The 23,662-nt window shown below is 36.7% G+C and overlaps 1 pseudogene; it reads right to left on the reverse strand.

Annotated features, from left to right (window-relative positions):
- Positions 1-823: 823 nt before the first annotated feature.
- Positions 824-23,662, reverse strand: part of LOC145009624 (uncharacterized) — an 82,270-nt pseudogene continuing 59,431 nt past the window's right edge.

Below are 23,662 nucleotides of genomic sequence, written 5' to 3' on the forward strand. Positions count from 1 at the left end.
CACAATGTTATCATTTCTTCGTATCAACATTTCTATATTTTCTTCAATTATCACTTTTCACCTCTTCAATATTTTCAACAAATTCTTCAAAACCTACAAGAAAATTTAAAAAAAAATTGATTAATGCAAGAATACTCAGAAGAATGCACAAGTATATATCATGTAAGATTCACATGTGATTATATCATGTAAGATTCAAATGTGATTATATAATGTGATTTTCATATGTGATTGTATCTTTTAAGATTCAAATGTGAAATTCACTAGAAATTTTTTTAAAAAAAAATTAGCAAATACCACTCATATAAAATGCATGTATGCATATTGACGTAATTCATATGTGATTCACTAGTGATTTACATGTGAGTCACATGTAATTAATATGTTATTCACTTGTGATTTACATGTGAATCACATGTAATTGATATGTGACTCACTTATGATTTACATTTGATTAATATGTGAATTACATGTAATTTATATGTGAATCATATATGAATTACATGTGATTCACATATGAATACATGTGATTCACATATAAATCATATATGAATTAGTTGTGATTCACATGTAAATCATATGTTATTCACATGTAATTCATATATGAATCATATCTATTTCATATATGATTCACTTGTGAATAACATGTGATTTACATGTGAATCACATCTAATTCATATATAATTTATATGTGATTCATATGTGAATATCATGTGATTTACATGTGAATAACATGTGATTCATATGTGAATCACATGTAAATAAGAACAAAAATTGCAAGAGAAAAGCTTTTGGGAACAAAATTGAAAAAAAAAAGCAACATTCAGGGACCAAAATTGTAATTTACTCTAAAAACAAATTTGAATCTCATTCTCACCACTTCAAACGTGTCAAGCAACCTACCAAGCTGGTGGGCATGCTGCTCCTCATCATTCACACCATCCTGCATTATGTACTCAATGAAAATCTTTTACTGACTGTAAAGTCAATACTAGAAGGGTATTTTAGTAATTTTGCACTTTGAGGAAATTAAAAAAAGAAGAAGAAAAAGAGCTACCTTTTCTTTTGATATTCTGCTAAAGCATTCATAAGTTTTTCTAAACGAAAAGCGCGAGCTGCAGGCATTATTTGACACCTAGTATCTTGAACTGGTGCATGAAGAGACATTGCTAGGTTTATATTTTGTAAGTCACCATGAAGCTTGTTTATTGCATGAATTATTCCAACCTACAAGAGATTATGAGAATGATAGATATGAATCCAGAAATGTTCTTAAAAAGACTAATATTGAGGATGTAAAATGGAGCAAACAAAGCAAACCATTGAGACAATAATTTTCTTGGGTGAAAGCTGAAAAGGGAATGTTTTCATTACTCGAATAGCTTCAACTAAAGCATTGCAGTTGTTTAATGGCTCTCCCATTACCTGAATACAAGATGATGGTATCAGTTGTAGTGACATAAATTTCAAGGAAAACAAGTTTTTTTTTAGGTATTTACCACGGAAACAACATTGCAAATGGGTGATAATCGAGCAGGGCCGGTCCAAGACATTCTGAGGCCCGGGGCAAAATAAAAATGGGGCCCTTCATATAATTTTTTCTTGGATAAAATAGGATAACACCTAAAAATTATTATTAATAAAAAGTAACTTTATTAATTAAAATTTTATTAATCTCTTTAGATATTGATATACAATTAAATAAAGTGTTTGTTAATTTACAGCGATCAAGCAATCTATGTGTTAACAAAGTTCTTATCCACTTTTGATGTTATGCAACTTGAAAGATTTCTTTACATTACAAAGTAAATCATGGTTTTGAATATGTATGATCATCATATTTCTGGGTTTAGAGTTATGTAGTTGTATGGGTTTTTAATTTTTGTTGAATCTAACTAAATGATGTTAAAAGCAAGGTCTTTAAAGGAAATTGGGATTATGCAGCAAAAGTAGTTATCCAACTCAAAGAAGAAGACTTAACCCCCTTTAAAATGGGGCTTTACTCTTTTCTTGGAAACAACATTACCATCACTCTAATTTCTCTCCTCCCCGCCTTTTATCCACCTATGAATTGTCTTCCTCCATCACCATATCATGCACTATATGTATGTTATCCCAATACAACAGAAAATTCTGAAGTTTAGAAAGATAGAGATATCCAAATTAAGAAGATTAACATTCAGAAATCCAAAGTAAGCAAATGAAATTCAAGAATTGTCTCTAACTTAACCAAGTTAAAATTCGATTTTGTCTCTAACTTGCACAACTTCATAAAAAAAATAAATTTTAGAAAAGAATTGAAATTTTCAAGAAGGCTAGAACTTATAGAGATTCACAATCAGATTATTCATAAATCAATTTATTCTCTAACCCTCCATTCTAAAAGACTGAAACTTCAAACTTCAAACTTCAGGCGATTGAGAGAGAAATCCAAGTGAGACAGCGACTGTGAATTCAAGAAATCCAAGGAGAACCGGAGAAGCAATCAGACTCGCGATTCTAAAGTAATCGTTCGATTCACTGAATTTCAATTCAAATTCTATTAAAGTGTTGTGGTTGTGGACGAATTCAAAAACAATAAAAAGAAGGATAAGAAATCGGATTAACTTAGAAATCATGAATAAGAAACAGAAGAAGGATAATCGTTGCTTCTGAGAAGACGTCGTTTGGATTTTCCATATGAAATCGAGTGTTGAATAGTTACGATGCCTTGGAAGTTGGATGCACGTTAGGTCTACGTCTCGCTCCCTCCTACTCTGTCTTTTGGATATATACGTGCTGATTAGAGTATTGGGCTGTGAAAAAATAGTCCAACTGGCTTAAAATTAATGGGTTGATAGTATATAACCAATATAACAAGTATAATATAGGGCCCTTTGGCATTTGGGGGCCCAGGGCGGTCGCCCAACTTGCCCATGCCAACGGGTCGGCCCTGTAATCGAGGAGCATGTACTAATTGTTCTACAATCTCTCATGTTGAGAAGTTGCTCTTGAATCCCATACTTCCAGTTGCACAGAATGTGCAACCCATTTTGCATCCAACCTGTTAAAGAGAATGATTCACATACATGTGTTGTGATATAGATCAAAATGTCGATTGAATCTATCAACTGAAGAACTCAAATCAGGAAAGAATTTCGGTTTGGAAGAAATGGATAAGGTAATGGTTTACCTGTGAGGATATGCATAAGGTAGATCTTGGACCACCAGGACGAGGTTTGCCTCCATATTTCCTTAAAAAGGTAAAAAAAAAAAAAAAATAGCAAGAGTACCTGAAGTTGAGGTAGATTAGATCGCATGAATGGATTAGTTTCTAATTCTTGTTCAATGGTTGATGGAATACAACAATTAAGCATGAATTATTGATGATCAATGACAATTAAGCCTAGACCATTGGATGATTTTGGATTCCATGTCGATTGTGTTGGAATAGTGTCTAAGGCTGCAACTATATTAGGCAAGTATTTGATCCGGTTGTGTATGGTCCTTTTGGGTTGCCTTCACCATAGCAACTTGATGGATGATTTGTTAAGAGAGAGTAAATATTATAAGGAATAATATATGGTTATTTGATTAATATAAGTCATAAATTAATTGGAATAAATTTGGTGACTTAAAGAGATTAATTAAATAAAGGGGTATAAACTGTCAATTGTTTGATAGTTAAACTTTAGACTATAAATCCATTGGGATATGCTTTGAACGAATTCTATGAGATATAGGATAGCTAAAATCGTCCAAAGGCTTATCTATGGAATGGATTTGGATAGCCTTAAGAGAAGATTATCCAATTAAGGTTTAGGTTGTAACCCTTAAGGAGTCTACAAGTATAAATAGACCCTAGGGGTGAGGGAATTTAACACACCATATAAAGTAGAGATACTCTGGCCGAATTCCTCCGCTCTCCTCTCTCCTAAATCATCTTGCTTGCTATTGGTGTTTGTAAGCCATTAGAGGAGTGACATTTGTGATTCTAGAAGCTCTAAGACAACAAGATCAACAAGGAACTCAAAGGTATGATTCTAGATCTGTTTCAATGTTGTTATTTAACTTAATTAGCCATTAGAAGTCTTGGATTCAAAGCATGTTTAATTAGAAAGCCTAGATCCGAGCATTAGGGTTTTGCATGCGCACATAGGAAAGTTCTTATGGCTAAAACCCATCAGTGGTATCAGAGCCTAGCTTGGTTTTCTTTAAATTGTTACTTGATTAACTGAAACAAACCTGCAAAATTCGATTTTGGGTTTATGAGTCATGTACTCGGCGAGTAGGCCTGTACTCGGCGAGTCCGGGCGTCTGGATTAGGCAAAACCGGGATTTTTTCATGTTTATCTTATGGAAACTTACCTTAATCATATTAGATCAACCCTAATCCGATTTTTTGATATATATGACTATTATCTTGATCTAATTAAAGATATTTATCATCTAATAAAATATTTAATTTCCTTATGTGATAAATGATTAATTATTTTGATAATTATCTTAAAAGAAATCTTGGATAAATCAAATAAAGATAATTAGGATATTAATTGTTAATTGGAATTATTTGTTATTTGATCCTTCATGTTTTAAATGTTTAAAACCTACCCTAAAGTTTTGAAATTTATATTTGTGATTAAAAGTTTTAATTTAGACAACTTAAATTTCAAACCCTAGATTTTAAAAAGGTTTTAAAATACAACCCTATACTAATATGATATTACTAGAATAATATATATATATATATATATATATATATATATATATATATATATATATATATATATATATATATATATATATATATATATATATATATATATATATATATATGTATAACTTAAATTTCATTCACGAAGCCGATCTATAAGGTGGGTATAAGGTTGCGGCCTATAAAATGGCGCTTAATGGGTGTACACTCACACCCACCGCTTGCTTGATTGGTGGAGGGTCGTTAGCCGAACGGGTAGGATAGGGCAACCTCATCCTCTCATTAAAAGTATAATAAGAAATACAAAGTAACTACACGTTTTAAAAATTTCCCAATCTTAGTTACTTTAGGAAAAGTGAATTGATGCAATCCCATGAAATTACACTTTTCACCTTGCTAAGAAGTTAGTGGAGCGTGTGTGGTTTACCGACACACTAATTGGTTCTAAGCGAAGGTGGCAGAGGGTGATTCATTGTTTATCATAGTTCGATGGAGCGTGTGTGGTTTACCGGCACATCGAATAGGTGATCGTTACAATGAAGGCACCATGTGAATTTGCATGGTAATTCACAACCGCTTTGTGATCCTCGGCATCCCAGTCACAAACAAGAGGGGCATATCGAGATTTAAACATGCCATTGAATAGTTTCAATGAATCTCACCCGAACCTAGGAATTCTCAAAAACACTTAGGACTAATAGTTTAAGTTTTGTAATGGAGAATTAGTGAATCGTCATTCACTTACCTTCAATTTATTTGCATGTTAGATTACGGCATCCCTTTTCTAGTATGTAAATGTTATTGTTGGATCCTAACCCTAATTTTTCTTATTGAGTGATAACACTTATGCTCCCACTAGCTCTGACATATTTTCAAAAATCTGCTGGACTTCTGAAATTTAGATTCATACACCCTTTCTTAGATAGCTCACATGTGTGTCTAAACAATTTTCAGAACTATGAAAAGGGATGCCGTAATCATAGTCTCAATTGCTTAGGCATTTGCCATTTCTCACAAGTCCATGTTAGTGTGCCGGTTAACCACACACGCTCCACCAACGACTTTTGAAAAATGCAAATAACACAATTGCTATCTACGTAAAATCTACTTAGTGAAAGCGTTTCCTCACCATCATTTTCATGAATCGGAGAGAAACCTTATGACACTTAGATTTTATAGTGTATGAGTTCCTATCCATGCGAATTTGTCAAAACCATAATCACAAGATAAGGTTAGTGACAAATTCAGCCCTACATGGATTAAACTTATTCAATCTTAGTTTCTTGTCACCTTGGTAACACAAGGCCCACCAATGCTTCCAAGTTGAACTCTGATAACTCACATGCAAATTCAACTTATTTGAAGTAGGTACAGAAATAATAATTATGTCAACACGATAGGTTGCAAACCTTAAGTCGTGTGCTAGTGATAAATTACAGGTTTCACTCTTGATTAAATCTTGAAACTCTTTCAGGACCTTTAAGGCTCCCACTGTCCCCTTGACATATAAGTTTTCCTAGTCAAGAACCATTCCTTGACAAAACAAATATTCAAGGGATAGTGCGGATTCTTATCAAGACTAACACTTCACACAATTGGTCTTAGTTGGTCTTTGTCTCATCCAAGACATCACAACTTACCAATCTCAAATGTACAAGAGTAGAAACATTTCACACTACATTTGATAAGTGTTTTAAACCTTACTTTATGTCACTCAATGTTACAATCTTGGAGTATGACTCTAAGAATTGTTTTGGAACGAAGTATGACTCATCTCCTTGATCTTAACCAATCCAACAATTCATGACCTCTCTTCTTAGCCATAACAATGCACTAAGACGTCCTTAGAGTATGAATTTGTGATATGGTTTCTAAATCATTAAGATGATCATAAAACTGATACTAAAGTACTCTCCCATCTTTTCAGATTTGAGAAACTTTTATCTTTCTGCCTAATTTGATTCTTCTCATTTGTTTTGTCATACATTGTATCCTTTCCAATGTTACAAAATTATACTTAACCTTATAAGTATAATCATATTTACTAATCTTTAGTAAATCATGACAAATCAATCTTTGTGGTGGACCTTGACCAGCGCACACCCAGTGTACCTAATTCCTTAGTCCTTCAATTGACCCACATATACATGTGATCAAAGAATTAGTCTTAATTTTTCAAAGATGAAAATTCTCATTCATCATACAATACAACTTGTATGATTCCAAGTTTCTGTCCAATTGAAACTTGGGTGATGAAAAACTTTCTTCATTTGGTAAATTCAGACACTACCACAAATGAAAGAATCAAATCCACTTTCCAATATTGCTATTACTGGAAACATATAAGCAACAATTTTCCACGGATACCATTGTAAGGATATTTTTAAAATAAATAAAATTAAAACCTTTTTTTCTTTTATTTTAAAACTTTGCGGAAAAACTTATCCTTACAATCCACATGAAAACCTTGTTGTTATCTATTCCTAAGTAATATATTATAACTCCTAAGAAGAAGCTCAAGAATCCGATCTTCAAACCACGCGATAGAAATCCATCTACGCGATCAGATTCAGCATATTCTTTCTTTAAGTTTCTTCACTTTTTCTTTGATTCTTAAAACATCACCATGTGACCCAGTCACATCATGTATCAAGAATCTCATAATAGAAACTTAATAGAGTTAGACAGTGGACTTTACCTGAAGTAGAGTCAATCTTATCGACTTTAACATCCTTAGGTAAATTATGGCAGCTTTGCATCCAATGCCCCTTTCTTTGGCAATATAAACATATGAACCCTTTGATAATGGTACACGGGACTATCAAAGACTTAGTTTTTCTCTTTACCATTTGGTCAACCGAGTTGACTATGGCCGGTCCCTTTCCATTGGGAAGAGAATGCTTTTCTGGATTTCCTGTGTCACTATTGTCAATGTCCATCAAGTTTTGAGGAAGTTGATCTTAACAAATAGATAAGATCATTAAGGGTCTTGTCATAGTCTTTTTCATAGGTGTTCCAAAAGAACTCACTATGTGACTTAGAAAGTGATTGAACCACCACCTTTCTCAAGACTTTGACACCAAACTCTCCCGGCTTGTCAATATGTGACTACATCTCCAAGATGTGACCACACCAAGACCTTTACTTGCCAATAGGGCTCGAGTGACCTTAAACTTTTCAAGAACTTGTGGGTAAGGGAGAATAATTGGAGGAGATAAAGGAAGTGAAGCATGATGTTGAGGAACATCATCTTCAAGAGATTTAGGAAGATCATAAATGTCTAAACCAGACATGTTTTGGGAGATATTCAAGATAGTTGATTTAAAGTCCTTAATATGACACCCAATATGAAATATTAAGGCTAGGACCCTACAAACTATTTTATAACTTAGAAGAGGGATGCCGTAATCCAAGCTATAAAATATTTGAAGGTAGGCGAATGACGATTCACCAATTTCCACCATGAAAAACGAAATAATTTATTAGGTTTTAATTGGATTTGAAATTCCTAGATCTTTTGAGATTCATTGAACTTTTCAATGGCATGTTTCAATCTCAAGTGTGCCCTCTCAAATTTTGTGACTGGGATGCCGAGGATCACAAAACAAGGTGTGAATAACCATACCAATTCACTTGGTACCCTTAATATTATCACCTAATCAATGTGCCGGTTAACCACACACACTCCATTGATCTATGAAAAACATTAAGTCACCCTTCGTGGTCCTTACTAGTCCAGGTTAGTGTGCCGGTTAACCACACACGCTCCACCAACGACTTGGTAAGGTACAAAGTGTGAATTCCATGGGCTAGCACCAAATTCACATTTTTCCTAAAGTAACTAAGATTGGGAATTATTAAGATTTTAGTTACTTAGTATTTATCATTAATACTTTTAATGAAGGGAGAATTTAAAGTCATTGTCCTACCCGTTCGGCTAACGACCCTCCACCAATCAAGCAAGCTGTTGGTGAGAGTATACACCCATTAAGTCGCCATTTTATAGGCAACAACCTTATACCCACCTTATAGACCGGCTTCGTGAATGAGGCCTACTAACGGTAAAACGACTTGTTCTTATACATATATATAATAATTAACCATTAATGTTATAAATAGTATAAGTGTTGAATTTTAACTCTTAAAAATTCTAAGGGCTAACTTGGAATTAAAGTATTCATAAGAGAAAACTTTTCAAATTCCAAAACTTGAGGGCAAGTTTTGAAACTATTCAAAATTAATTAATTCCATAACTTATGTGTTTAAAGTAGTTATAATCCAAAAAACTCTTCAAGTTCCATAACTTATGGAAGACTTTAAACTAATAAAAGAATTAACTTTTCTTTATTTTTTTATAACTTATGGAATTAATTAAGGTTACACTTTATTTATTTATTTATTAATGAAGTGACTCTTGAATTTCCATAACTTGAGGACAAGTTATGGAGTCATAAAAAAAAAAAAAAATCAATGACACAAGACTCTTCATTTTGTAACCATTACCAACTTTTATGAGTTTTATGAGTCTTTAATGTGACTCTTCATGTAACTTGAGGACAAGTTACACAAACACATTTTATACTCAACTCTTAGATTAAAATGGATTGAAAACAACTATTTCAATTAACTTTTCTATTAATCTAAGCAACTCATAAGAACAAGATAATTCAAATCAAACTTTTTCATGTAATTAGTCAAAACCTTCAACTAATACAAAACATGAATCTATTGACAATTATCTTTGAAAATGGATTAGCATGAACATTACCACATTAAAAAACAAGTTTATAAGTTCAAAAACAACTTATGGTAATGTTCCTAGTCCATTTCTAGCCAAAAACCTCGAAAATATGCTGTCTGGGGTCCAACTCGTCGAGTGCATGAACAAAACTCGGCAAGTTGGATGCATTTTGCCTTAGACTCGTCGAGTCCCTTCAAGGACTCGGCGAGTCTGCTGGGCTGACAGCATCAAAACTCGATTTTTCAGCTCCATTTGCAAGTATAACAAGAAAACAAGCCTAGGCTCTGATACCACTGTTGGGTTTTGAGCATTCTAACACTCCTAAGTGTACATGCAACCCTACATACCTTGGATCTATGTTTTCTCTATTATACATGCAAATAAGAATATCCAAGGTATTATCCTAATTGATCATACAAAACATGAATATAACAAGATAGAATACATACCTCTTTGATGTAGAAAGTCTTCATGAAGCTTGAGTGCCTAGCCCCAATAGTGTGGAAGCCTCAAATGGAATCACAATCATCAAAACACTTAGAATAACTTGAGATAGTTCTACACTTCATTAAATCGGCTAGCCCTCTCTAGAATAATACTAGTCTATCCAAGTGCATGATGGTATGCAACCCAAATGGACCATGCCGGGTCGGGTCAAGTCTTACCAATTATAGTTATGGAGTTAGACATTAATCCAACAGTGGCATTGTCGTCTTGGACATGTCAACAAGAAACGCATAGCACAACTCCAAAAGGATGGAGTGTTGGAGTCATTCGACCTTAGGGAAGATGATACATGCAAGTCTTGTTTACTTGGAAAGATGACTAAGTCACCCTTCACGAGTACTTGTGAAAGGGGTGAGGGGCTATTGGACCTAATACATACCGATGTATGTGGACCCTTTAGATCAACCACGAAGGATGGGAACCGCTTCTATGTGACTTTTACCGATGACTATAGTAGATATGGGTATATCTACTTAATCAAGCAAAAGTCAGACACCTTTGAAAAGTTCAAAGAGTTCAAGAATGAAGTGGAGAATCAATTGGGCAGGAAAATCAAGATGCTTCGATCCGATCGAGGAGGAGAGTACCTAAGTCTTGAATTCCACGATTATCTCAAGGAGTGTGGAATAGTTTCGCAATTGACGCCTCCTAGGACACCGCAGTTGAATGGTGTGGCAGAAAGGCGTAATCGAACCTTATTGGATATGGTTCGCTCTATGATGAGTCGTGCTTCACTACCTATCTTCTTTTGGGGGTATGCCTTAGAGACTGCCGCCCATATCCTTAACCGAGTCCCTACTAAGAAGGTTGCCAAAACACCTCATGAGATGTGGACAGGGAAAGCTCTCTCGTTGGCACATATCAAGGTTTGGGGTTGCGAGGCTTTCGTAAGACGAGATACTCACGACAAGCTTGAACCTCGAAGTGAGCGATGTATTTTCATCGGCTACCCACAAACATCCTTTGGATATCTCTTCTATAGACCGAAAGACAATGTTGTCTTTGTTGCGAGGAGAGGAGTTTTCTGAGAGCGAGAACTCATAAGCCAAGAAGACAGTGGGAGGCAAATCGAACTTGAAGAGATTCAAGAGTCGATAGATGAAGGTGTTGGGTTTTAGCCATAAGAACTTTCCTATGTGCGCATGCAAAACCCTATTTCTTGGATCTAGGCTTTCTAATAAACATGCTTTTGAATCCAAGACTTCTAATGGCTAATTAGGTTAAACAACAACATTAAAACAGATCTAGAATCATACCTTTGAGTTCCTTGTTGATCTTCTTGTCTTGGAGCTTCTAGAGTCACAATTGTCACTCCTCTAATGGCTTACAAACATCAATAGCAAGCAAGATGATTTAGGAGAGAGGAGAGGGGATGGAATTCGACCAGAGGTTCCTTGCTTTAGGTTCTGAAAGGTTGTACATGAATTCCACATCCCAAGGGCCTATTTATACCTTTAGACTCCTTAAGGGTTTCACCCTAAACCCTAATTGGATAATCTTCACTTAAGGCTATCCAAATCCATTCCATAGATATCCTTATGGACGATTTTGAGCTATCCTAAAGCTCTTAGAATCCGTCCAAAGTCCATCCTAATGGATTTATAGTCTAAAGTCTAACTATCAAACAATTGATAGTTTATACCCTCTTATTTAATTAATCTCTTTAAGTCACCAAATTAATACCAATTAATTTATAACTTATATTAATCAAATAGCTAAATATTATTCCTTATAATATTTACTCTCTCTCTTAACAAATCATCCTTCAAGTTGCTATGGTGAAGGCAACCCAAAAGGACCATGCACCACCGAATATAGTTATAGCCTTAGACACTATTCCAACAGTCTCCCACTTGGATAAGTCTAGTAACTATACAAGTATAATACGGTTTGCAATCGTAGCTCTCAAAGACGCTGTCAACTCTGATCTAATCAATCTTGTCCTTTAAATAAGGGATCGTACAGTCCTCTGTTAGATATCATGCTGACAATCCTATGGAATGGTTAGTCTAGCATTTAGATTTCTCGATCTTCGATTTATTTGACATAGAACTTAATCGAACACATCAATTCAGTTCTGACCGGGCCCGGCACATAAGTCAAATCAAATCATCGAGTGGCCAAGATATCTCTTCTACCCTCTTAGGATAAAATTTACAGATAAACTTCGACTTATATGCATTTACTTATTCATTAACCAACTATACACAACAATGCGTTTTATAACATCAAGTTACTGATGCGTTTTCGCATTATCAATGCACAATCAATTAACAAATAATAAACCATATATCTAGGTTTTAAGACCATATGATATTATCGTCTTGCGATCACCTTTTATATCGTATTCCATAAGGTGATTCCAGCAAGCGCGGGTTTATTCCAATGCTCAAAACCAGTTCATAAGCACTCATGAACGTTGCAGCAACTCTTGCTATGTCTAACACCATTTAGACACTCTACACACCAATTCACGACAATCTTCATTCATATCTACTCCCAACATATGAACGATTGTGGACCATTTGAATAATTCGATTATTCCTAATAAACTCAATTATTCTGGAAGTCAAAACATGCAAAGTGAAACAATAGTTAAACAACTAACATGTGATAGTAACTTTACTCATAAATAAAACTTCTTTATTTAATCATCAAATGTTAATTACATTTATCTATTATACGTTTCTAATACTATCTAATCTATGCTAATATCATCCTTCAGCCCAATACTCCTAGCATGCTGGAAGTGCTTAACCCTACTCAGTCCCTTCGTAAGCGGATCTGCTGGGTTATCTTCTGATGATATCCTCTTCACTACGAGTTGTCCTTCTTCTACACGATGTCTAATGAAGTGATATTTTCTGTCGATATGTCGAGATCTACCATGATCCCTCGGTTCCTTGGTCAAGGCAACCGCACCTTCGTTATCACAGAAAATCTCCATGGGCTCCTTTATGGCCGGTACAACTCCAAGATCACCGATGAAGTTCTTCAGCCATATTGCCTCCTTCGACGCTTCGCTTGCTGCGATGTACTCTGATTCGCACGTTGAATCAGCTACGGTTTCTTGCTTGGAACTTTTCCATGTCACTGCTCCTCCATTTAGGGTAAAGACCCAGCCCGACTGCGAACGATAGTTGTCCCTGTCGGTTTGAAAGGTGGCGTCACTATACCCTCGCACCTTCAAGTCATCACTCCCTCCAAGGACTAAGAACCATTCTTTCGTTCTCCGAAGGTACTTAAGGATGTTCTTCACCGCAATCCAATGTGCTTTGCCAGGGTTCCCTTGATATCTGCTAACCATGCTCAAAGCGAAGGCTACATCAGGGCGAGTACAAGTCATAGCGTACATGATTGAGCCAACTGCGGAAGCGTATGGTACTCGGCTCATTTCTGCTATCTCGGCTTCGGTACTCGGACTTTGAGTCTTACTCAACTTGGCATTTCCTTGTATCGGTAGTTCTCCCTTCTTTGAGTTTTCCATACTAAAACGTTTTAGTACCTTCTCCAAGTAAGTATTCTGACTAAGTCCAATTAGTCTCTTACTTCTTTCTCTTACTATCCTTATTCCCAAAATGTAAGAAGCCTCTCCGAGGTCCTTCATAGCGAAGCACTTCCCGAGCCAGGACTTAACCTCCTGCAGAGTCGGGATGTCGTTTCCTATGAGTAATATGTCATCGACATATAGAACGAGGAAGCTTACTATACTCCCACTGGCTTTGACATATACACAAGATTCGTCTTCGCTTCGTACAAATCCAAACTCTTTGACTTTCTCATCGAAGCAAAGATTCCATCTGCGAGACGCTTGCTTAAGTCCATAAATGGACTTCTCAAGCTTACACACTCTATTCGGATGCTCCGGATCCACAAACCCCTCTGGTTGAGCCATGTAAACATCCTCAGCCAACTTTCCGTTAAGGAAAGCGGTCTTGACATCCATTTGCCAAATCTCATAATCATGAAATGCGGCAATTGCTAGCATCACTCTAATAGATTTAATCTTCGCAACCGGTGAGAAGGTCTCATCATAGTCAACTCCAGGAGTTTGAGTAAAGCCCTTCGCAACCAATCGCGCTTTGTATGTGTGTACGTTCCCATCCACGTCGGTCTTCTTCTTGAAGATCCACTTGCACCCTACGGTCTTACGTTCGGGCACGTAATCAACCAAATTCCAAACTTGGTTATCGTACATGGATTGGATCTCGCTATCCATCGCCTCTTTCCATTTCGCAGACTCCGGGCCTGCCATGGCTTCCTTATAGCTATTAGGTTCATCAAGATTTACTAGTGTACCATCACTAATATACGTGTCCCCTTCGGTAGTAATATGAAAACCATAAAACTGGGGTTGAACTCTAACTCTATCGGAACGTCTAAGAGGTAAGGATTCGTCAATCGGTTCAACCGGAGTTTCCTCCTCGGGTTGAACGCCAGCGGTAGAGGTTCCTTCATCTATCGATTCTTGAATTTCTTCAAGTTCGATTTGCCTTCCACTGTCTCCTTGGCTTATGAGTTCTCGCTCTCGGAAAACTCCTCTCCTCGCAACAAAGATAACATTATCTTTCGGTCTATAGAAGAGATATCCAAAGGAAGTTTGCGGGTAGCCGATGAAAATACATCGCTCACTTCGAGGTTCAAGCTTGTCGTGAGTATCTCGTCTTACGAAAGCCTCGCAACCCCAAACCTTGATATGTGCCAACAAGGGAGCTTTCCCCGTCCACATCTCGTGAGGTGTTTTGGCAACCTTCTTGGTAGGGACTCGGTTAAGGATATGGGCGGCAGTCTCTAAGGCATACCCCCAAAAGAAGATAGGTAGTGAAGCACGACTCATCATAGAGCGAACCATATCCAATAAGGTTCGATTACGCCTTTCTGCCACACCATTCAATTGCGGTGTCCTAGGAGGCGTCAATTGCGAAACTATTCCACACTCCTTGAGATAATCGTGGAATTCAAGACTTAGGTACTCTCCTCCTCGATCGGATCAAAGCATCTTGATTTTCCTGCCCAATTGATTCTCCACTTCATTCTTGAACTCTTTGAACTTTTCAAAGGTTTCTGACTTTTGCTTGATTAAATAGATATACCCATATCTACTATAATCATCGGTAAAGGTCACATAGAAACGGTTCCCATCCTTCGTGGTTGATCTAAAAGGTCCACATACATCGGTATGTATTAGGTCTAATAGTCCCTCACCCCTTTCACAAGTACTCGTGAAGGGTGACTTAGTCATCTTTCCAAGTAAACAAGACTCGCATGTGTCATCTTCCCTAAGGTCGAATGACTCCAACACTCCATCCTTTTGGAGTTGGCCTATGCATTTCTTGTTGACATGTCCAAGATGACAATGCCACAAGGATGCTTTATCCATACTAGTGGAAGAATCAATATTCAAAACATCATTTCCTAAGTTATCAACAATCATAACAGTTTCATATATTCCATTACATGGTATAGCTTCAAAATAAAAGACACCATTTAGATAAGCTAAAATAGAACCATTCTCATTATTAAAAGAAAATCTAAAACCTTGTCTATATAAACCATGAAATGAAATGAAATGATGTTTCTAGCCATTTCTGGCGAATAGCAACAATTGTTCAAATCTAAAACTAAACTATTCTTAAGCACCAAAGAATACACTCCAATCTTGGTCACAGGCGACGATCTTCTGTTCCCCATGATTAGATTGATCCTTCCTTGCTCCACATCCCTACTTCCTTTTAGTCCCTGCACATTAGAACAAATGTGATAACCACAACCGGTGTCAAGAACCCAAGAAATAGCATGATTAGAATCGTTAGATTTTATTGTATATATACCTGCGAAAGATGGCTTGATCTTTCCTTCCTTGATGGCTTGCAGGTAATCCGGGCAGCTTCTCTTCCAATGTCCTATCTTGTGGCAGTGGTGGCACTCTGCCTCCTTCGGGTTAGAGCAGGGCTTAGAGGGATCAACTTTGTCCCCACTAGAAGAGGAACCATCTCGGGTTTTCACCTTTCGATAGTTATTTGAAGAAGCTTTCCTCTTCTTTCCCTTCCCTTGACCAATAGCCAAGACAGGAGCAGCAGACGGATTGGGAGTTGGTGCAACAGACTTGTCCTTGAAATTGCTCTCAGCAACCCTCAAGAGACCTTGGAGCTTACTTAGAGTGACCTCCTCTTTGTTCATGTGGTAGGTCATCCTAAATTGATTATACATCGGAGGCAAAGAGTGAAGCACCATGTCGATCGCCAAGTCTTCGCCGAAGTCAACATTTAACTTGCGAAGGCGGTCGACATACCTTTGCATCTTTTGCAAGTGCACGGTAAGAGATTCTCCATGACCCATCTTAGCGGAAATCATGTTAGTGAAGATCTCGTAACGCTCTTGTCTCGCGTTTTGGTGGTACCTCTCCAACAAGTCTTGATGCATCTCGTATGGATACATGTCCTCGTAGGACTTTTGGAACTCGGAGTTCATGGTGGCGATCATGATGCAATGTACTTTCGTCGCATCTCGCTCATGGGTTTCAAAGGCGGTGATTTCGGCTGGAGTAGCAATTTCTGGGTTGATTTTCTCGAGCTTCTCGTCGAGGACATACTCTTTATCCTCATAGCGAGCAATGGTGCGAATGTATCTTATCCATTCGCCAAAGTTCGTTCCATCGAAGGTGACCTTTTGGCAAAGGCTCATCAACGTGAAAGAACTAGCAGCACCGTTGTTTGCGTTTGACATCTATAGAAAGGACAAAGATAGATTAGAACAAGAATCCCTAATTATCACCCAATAAGAAAATTAGGGCTAGGATCCAACAATAACATTTACATACTAGAAAAGGGATGCCGTAATCCAACATGCAAATAAATTGAAGGTAAGTGAATGACGATTCACTAATTCTTCAAAACTTAAACTTTTAGTCCTAAGTGTTTTTGAGAATTCCTAGGTTCGGATGAGATTCATTGAACTATTCAATGGCATGTTTAAATCTCGATATGCCCCTCTTGTTTGTGACTGGGATGCCGAGGATCACAAAGCGGGTGTGAATTACCATGCAAATTTACATGGTGCCTTCATTGTTACGATCACCTATTCAATGTGCCGGTAAACCACACACGCTCCATCGAACTATGATAAACAATGAATCACCCTTCGCCACCTTCGCTTAGAACCAATTAGTGTGCCGGTAAACCACACACGCTCCACTAACATCTTAGCAAGGTGCAAAGTGTAATTTCATGGGATTGCATCAATTCACTTTTCCTAAAGTAACTAAGATTGGGAAATTTGAAAAGAAAGTTTAGTTACTTCGTATTTCTTATTATACTTTTAATGAGAGGATGAGGTTGCCCTATCCTACCCGTTCGGCTAACGACCCTCCACCAATCAAGCAAGCGGTGGGTGTGAGTGTACACCCATTAAGCGCCATTTTATAGGCCGCAACCTTATACCCACCTTATAGATCGGCTTCGTGAATGAGGCCTACTAGCGGTAAGACTAGCATTTAGTTATACATATATATATTATTCTAATAATATCATATAAGTATAGGGTTGTATTTTAAACTTTTCAAAATCTAGGGTTTGAAATTTAAGTTGTCTAAATTAAAGCTTTTAATCACAAATTTAAATTTCAAAACTATAGGGTAGGTTTTAAACATTTAAAAACATGGAGGATCAAATAACAAATAATTCCAAATAATAATTTAATATTCTAATTATCTTTATTTGATTTATCTTGATTTCTTTGAAGATAATTACCAAAAATAATTAATTATTATCATATAAGGAAATTAAATATTTTATTAGATGATAAATATCTTTAATTAGATCAAGATAACAGTCATATTTATCAAAAAATCGGATTTACATTGATCTAATATGATTAAGGTAAGTTTCCATAAGATAATTATGAAAAATCCCGAATTTGGCCATTCCTGACGCTTGGACTCGCCGAGTGCACAAGGGGACTCGACGAGTCAGGCCTACTCGACGAGTCCACCATGGAACTCGACGAGTCAGTGACTCAAAACCCAAAAAATCGAATTTTGCAGGTTTGTTTCAGTTATTCAAGCAACAATTTGTAGAAAACCAATCTAGGCTCTGATACCACTGTTGGGTTTTAGCCATAAGAACTTTCCTATGTGAGCATGCAAAACCCTATTGCTTGGATCTAGGCTTTCTAATAAACATGCTTTTGAATCCAAGACTTCTAATGGCTAATTAGGTTAAACAACAACATTAAAACAAATCTAGAATCATACCTTTGAGTTCCTTGTTGATCTTCTTGTCTTGGAGCTTCTAGAGTCACAATTGTCACTCCTCTAACGGCTTACAAACACCAATAGCAAGCAAGATGATTTAGGAGAGAGGAAAGGGGATGGAATTCGACCAGAGGTTCCTTGCTTTAGGTTCTGAAAGGTTGTACACGAATTCCACATCCCAAGGGCCTATTTATACCTTTAGACTCCTTAAGGGTTTCACCCTAAACCCTAATTGGATAATCTTCACTTAAGGCTATCCAAATCCATTCCATAGATATCCTTATGGACGATTTTGAGCTATCCTAAAGCTCTTAGAATCCGTCCAAAGTCCATCCTAATGGATTTTTAGTCTAAAGTCTAACTATCAAACAATTGACAGTTTATACCCTCTTATTTAATTAATCTCTTTAAGTCACCAAATTAATACCAATTAATTTATAACTTATATTAATCAAATAGCTAAATATTATTCCTTATAATATTTACTCTCTCTTAACAAATCATCCTTCAAGTTGCTATGGTGAAGGCAACCCAAAAGGACCATGCACCACCGAATATAGTTATAGCCTTAGACACTATTCCAACAGAAGGAACCTCTACCGTTGGCATTCAACCCGAGGAGGAAACTCCGGTTGAATCGATTGACGAATCCTTACCTCTCAGACGTTCCGATAGAGTTAGAGTTCAACCCCAGTTTTATGGTTTTCATATTACTACCGAAGGGGACACGTATATTAGTGATGGTACACTAATAAATCTTGATGAACCTAATAGCTACAAGGAAGCCATGGCAGGCCCGGAGTCTGCGAAATGGAAAGAGGCAATGGATAGCGAGATCCAATCCATGTACGATAACCAAGTTTGGAATTTGGTTGATTATGTGCCCGAACGTAAGACCGTTGGGTGCAAATGGATCTTCAAAAAGAAGACCGACGTGGATGGGAACGTACACACATATAAGGCGCGATTGGTCGCGAAGGGCTTTACTCAAACTCCCGGAGTTGACTATGATGAGACCTTCTCACCAGTTGCGAAGATTAAATCTATTAGAGTGATGCTAGCAATTGCCGCATTTCATGATTATGAGATTTGGCAAATGGATGTCAAGACCGCTTTCCTTAACGGAAAGTTGGCTGAGGATGTTTACATGGCTCAGCCAGAGGGGTTTGTGGATCCGAAGCATCCGAATAGAGTGTGTAAGCTTGAGAAGTCCATTTATGGACTTAAGCAAGCGTCTCGCAGATGGAATCTTTGCTTCGATGAGAAAGTCAAAGAGTTTGGATTTGTACGAAGCGAAGGCGAATCTTGTGTATATGTCAAAGCCAGTGGGAGTATAGTAAGCTTTCTCGTTCTATATGTCGATGACATATTACTTATAGGAAACGACATCCCGACTTTGCAGGAGGTTAAGTCCTGGCTCGGGAAGTGCTTCGCTATGAAGGACCTCGGAGAGGCTTCTCACATTTTGGGAGTAAGGATAGTAAGAGAAAGAAGTAAGAGACTAATTGGACTTAGTCAGAATACTTACTTAGAGAAGGTACTAAAACGTTTTAGTATGGAAAACTCAAAGAAGGGAGAATTACCGATACAAGGAAATGACAAGTTGAGTAAGACTCAAAGTCCGAGTACCGAAGCTGAGATAGCAGAAATGAGCCGAGTACCATACTCTTCCGCAGTTGGCTCAATCATGTAAGCTATGACTTGTACTCGCCCTGATGTAGCCTTCGCTTTGAGCATGGTTAGCAGATATCAAGGGAATCCTGGCAAAGCACATTGGATTGCGGTGAAGAACATCCTTAAGTACCTTCGGAGGATGAAGGAATGGTTCTTAGTCCTCGGAGGGAGTGATGACTTGAAGGTGCAAGGGTATAGTGACGCCAGCTTTCAGACCGACAGGGACAACTACCGTTCGCAGTCGGGCTGGGTCTTTACCCTAAATGGAGGAGCAGTGACATGGAAGAGTTCCAAGCAGGAAACCGTAGCTGATTCAACATGCGAATCAGAGTACATCGCAGCGAGCGAAGCGTCGAAGGAGGCAATATGGCTAAAGAACTTCATTGGTGATCTTGGAGTTGTGCCGGCCATAAAGGAGCCCATGGAGATTTTCTGTGATAACGAAGGTGCGGTTGCCTTGACCAAGGAACCGAGGGATCATGGTAGATCTCGACATATCGACAGAAAATATCACTTCATTAGACATCGTGTAGAAGAAGGACAACTCGTAGTGAAGAGGATATCATCAGAAGATAACCCAGCAGATCCGCTTACGAAGGGATTGAGTAGGGTTAAGCACTTGCAGCATGCTAGGAGTATTGGGCTGAAGGATGATATTAGTATAGATTAGATAGTATTAGAAACGTATAACAGATAAATGTAATTAACATTTGATGATTAAATAAAGGAGTTTTATTTATAAGTAAAGTTACTGTCACATGTTAATTGTTTGACTATTGTTTCACTTTGCATGTTTTGACTTCCAGAATAATTGAGTTTATTAGGAATAATCGAATTATTCAAATGGTCCACAATCGTTCGTATGTTGGTAGTAGATATGAATGAAGATTGTCATGAATTGGTGTGTAGAATGTCTAAATGGTGTTAGACATAGCAAGGGTTGCTGCAACGTTCATGAATGCTTATGAACTGGTTTTGAGCATTGGAATAAACCCGCGCTTGCTGGAATCACTTTATGGAATACGATATAAAAGGTGATCGCAAGACGATAATATCATATAGTCTTAAAACCTAGATATATGATTTATTATTTGTTAATTGATTGTGCATTGATAATGCGAAAACGCATCAGTAACTTGGTGTTATAAAACGCATTGTTGTGTATAGTTGGTTAATGAATAAGTAAATGCATATAAGTCGAAGTTTATCTGTAAATTTTATCCTAAGAGGGTAGAAGAGATATCTTGGCCACTCGATGATTTGATTTGACTTATGTGCCGGGCCCGGTCAGAACTGAATTGATGTGTTTGATTAAGTTCAATGTCAAATAAATCGGAGATCGAGAAATCAAATGCTTGACTAACCATTCCATAGGATTGTCAGCATGATATCTAATAGAGGACTGTACGATCCCTTATCTAAAGGACAAGATTGATTAGATCAGAGTTGACAGCGTCTTTGAGAGCTACGATTGCAAACCGAATTGTACTTGTATAGTTACTAGACTTATCCAAGTGGGAGACTGTTGGAATAGTGTCTAAGGCTGCAACTATATTAGGCAAGTATTTGATCCGGTTGTGCAGGGTCCTTTTGGGTTGCCTTCACCATAGCAACTTGATGGATGATTTGTTAAGAGAGAGTAAATATTATAAGGACGGTGTTGCTACTTCCGAACATTGATTCGTCCTCTAGCTTAGAGGCGAAGGAGTATCGAGAGGATCGAAGCGATCGGATCTCTGGCTGATTTATTAGGGTACAAAACTTCAAGAGGGAAGAATGACGCAACCACCGCGATGTTAATCTATCAATTATTTGAGAATCTTCAATGAAGGCGGTGGTTATTGACAGAGGTAGGGTGGTTGTTAGAGGGGGGAGGGGTCCATGAAGAGGGAGGAGGTCGATGGAGTCAGTGAATAATCAGAGAAGGGAACGAGTGACAGAAAGACTAATCACCATCTGATATGCTTATTTGGGGAGTTAGTTACTTGTTCCCTTAAATGCCCTTATCTTATTTTATTAAGATACCCTTCCTTGTTTATTTTCTATTTATTTACAAAATAGTCATCAAAGATCTTAACCCTTAACTTTTTTAATCTAACGGTCCACTTTTAGTTCTCAAGTTCTCGAGAAAATATGAGTTCTCAAATGATCATTGCTCTCTCTCCATATATATATATATATATATATATATATATATATATATATATATATATATATATATATATATATATATATATATATATATATATATATATATATATATATATATATATATATATATATATATATAGACGTATATTCAAATAAGAACAAATCTAAATTTGAGAATAAATGAGAACAAATTAGAACAAACTAGAAAAAAATTACAAACAGTAGACGACCACAAATTTCAAACCCTAGAAACTCAAAGATTATACCACCGTCTTCTTCTATGAACCACCATTGAACGGACAACTACCGAAACCATCGGATCGCCGCTAAACAGTAACCGTCGGATCACCATCTATTTGCCGCCAGATCGCAGATCGCCATCGGAAAGCTGGAAACACCGGAACCACAGGATAGTTGCTCTTCTCCAGATATGCTACATCCACCTTTACAATCCTCCCACCATCAAAACCAACCTCTATTCATTTCGCTTCTCCCTTAACCAAGTCCTCCAACTCTCTTTCTGTCAAAAAAAAAGTCCTCCAGCTCTCTTTCCAATTGAAAAGCAATCCTGATACCAATTTTCTTACCACTAGAGCTATTTTCTACAGGATCTAAAGCAGAAGCCCACTATCTTGTTTCATCAGATTTAAAGAAGGCCACAAGTTTTGGTTTCACTAGCAACCACCGCTTCATCCGTTGTCGCTGCTATAAGGTTTATCTGACAATCATCGTTTTCACTAGCATCAGATTTGGTTTTTCCAGACTCCACCAACCATCAGGACTGAAACATGACTAGGGAAACTGGAACAAAATCAATGTGGATTGGAGTTCGACTGGTCTTTGTCACCGGAGGAAATAGTAGTGAGTGGGGATGACGCTTGAGGTACGATGCAACCACTTCAAGGTGAAATTCATGATCTATAAATGAAAAAAATGTTCTATAGAAAATCAAAAATGAAGTAGAAAAGAGAGTTAGACCACTATCACCGAGAAGAAGCATCTGATTCACTTGAACAAAAAGGAGTTGTCTAGAAAAGATGAGTAGAAAAGACAAGGTAACTCTAAACTATTTTGACTTTTCAAAATTAGGTTATGTTTTTTAAAAATTGAATTAAAACATAACAGATTTTTTTAGGCTAATGTAATGTGCTTGGGCTTAGTTTCATTATCTTTTTTTCTTTTTCTATAATGGACTTATTCTTATTATTATATTTAATATAAGATAAATGTAAATGTAATAAGTTATATTTTCGTCTATTTTTTTGTGGATTCATTTTTTTTTACAATTCAGGGGTTTAGTCTTGTGGGATCATTATATCATTCTTTTAAATAAGTATGTCTTTTATTAAATATAATAATATAAACATATTTTTAGATATAATATAGTATCTTAAGATATGTTAGTCGTAAAAAAAAGATCAAATTGTAATAATTTTTTTGCTAATACATTTTTTCCCAAAGAGGCTAAAACTTTTATTTAAAATTAAGATGATGTTTAAATAAAAGAAGAAAAATAACTAAACATAATTTAGTTATTTTTTCCCAAAGAGGCTAAAATATTTTTTTCTCAGGCTGGTCCATGTTGTCGTAGATTTCATGCACTATCTTCAAAAAAACATAATAAATTCATCAAAACTCCAAATGT

This window comes from Lactuca saligna, chromosome 8 (genome assembly GCF_052625555.1).
Source record: "Lactuca saligna cultivar CGN05327 chromosome 8, ASM5262555v1, whole genome shotgun sequence".
Classification (NCBI taxonomy): domain Eukaryota; kingdom Viridiplantae; phylum Streptophyta; class Magnoliopsida; order Asterales; family Asteraceae; genus Lactuca; species Lactuca saligna.